Here is a 1,618-nt window from a genome sequence, read left to right as displayed (position 1 = left end):
TATATATATATATATATATATATATATATATATGCTGTGCATATTTATTTGTATATAAAAGTACGAAGTATATGAATAAATAAGAGAATTAAATGTAAAAAAAGGGGAAATCAATATCTAAGCAGATCGATAACATAAACCAATCAATAGTTAAAACAGCTTGATGTTGTCGATAAAATATCAAAGTATATAGGAAATGATTTACATTATCTCAGTAAATTAATGACATCAACTTGAAAGGTTGATAATGATCATATTAGTGTATGCATATGTGCTTGTTTGTATTTGTGTATATATACATATATATGTGTGTGTGTGTGTGTGTGTGTGTGTGTACGTGCTCGCGCGCTCGTGTAGGTTTATACATATACACGACGTATATATCAACTTACATACATGATTCGGTACACACACACACACACACACACACACACACACACACATACATGTATATATGTGCTTGTGTTTTTATGTATGTGTACAGTTATATGTAATTATGTATGAATGTTTCCCTGTTTCCTTCTTTCTCTTTCCCTGTATATATATATATTTTATATGTGTATGTGTGTTTGTGCGCATGAATGTATATGTGAGTGTATTATTAGGTGATGAGGTATCATTGTGTCGTAAGAGAATTTGATGTTTGTTATTGATGTTCCGGTTGATGTTTTTTTCTGCATTCAGCATTACCACCGCTGCCGTCTTCACCTCCATTGCCACCACCACAAACACAATCAACACTGTCATGATTACTGCGTGCGCCACCGCTGCCAGAGACACTGTTACTCCTCCTGCCACCAACTCCCTCTCTCTATCGCCATTACCAACACCGGTTATTTTAGATGTTAGAATAGTGTTATTATTTTAAAGTACTTTATATGCGGCGAGCTGGCAGGCTCGTTAGAACGCTGGACAAAATGCTTACCGATCCTTTTGTTCGTCTTAACTTTCTGAGTTCAAAATCTGCCCAAGTCGATCTCACCTTTCGGGATTGTTGAGCAAATGGGGTGTGCGAGTCAATGCAATCGACTAGCTTCCTCCAGTAAAATTTCAGGCCCTCTGCCTAAATTTCAAAGCAATTTAAGAATAACAACTGATACTTCCTTGATAGCAGAGTGATATTTACTAAAATATTTCCCTCTTGGGAGAATCTTGATGTATCAATGAAGTTTATCGTTACAATATATATATATATATATATATATATATATATAATCATCAGGATGTTTTCACACAATGCATTGTGTGAAAATATCCTGATGAGGGGAGTGTCAGTTTTAAAAATATGAAATATATTATATTACATAGAACGTCTCTGAAACGGACCGTAGATGGATTTTTAAAATTTTTGTAATATTTTCGTGGTATTTTAGTACGTCCTTTTAATGTTTTATCATCTCAAATTTTTATTACACCAATGTATTGTAACTTTTAAATCTAAAATTTACTGCGTTTTATGTATCATATCGATATTTATCTAATTATATGTATTTTTATATTTATATATTTGGAATTTTTATATCAGTTTTATAAATGTAGAAGAATACCTGTATATATTTGATTTTTGTGTGTGGTTATTAATAATGTTCTTCTAGTTTCCGCTTGCATTGCCTGCATT

This window comes from Octopus bimaculoides, chromosome 6, assembly GCF_001194135.2.
Source record: "Octopus bimaculoides isolate UCB-OBI-ISO-001 chromosome 6, ASM119413v2, whole genome shotgun sequence".
In the NCBI taxonomy this organism is placed as follows: Eukaryota; Metazoa; Mollusca; class Cephalopoda; order Octopoda; family Octopodidae; genus Octopus; species Octopus bimaculoides.
Note: the sequence above shows the minus strand (reverse complement) of the source record.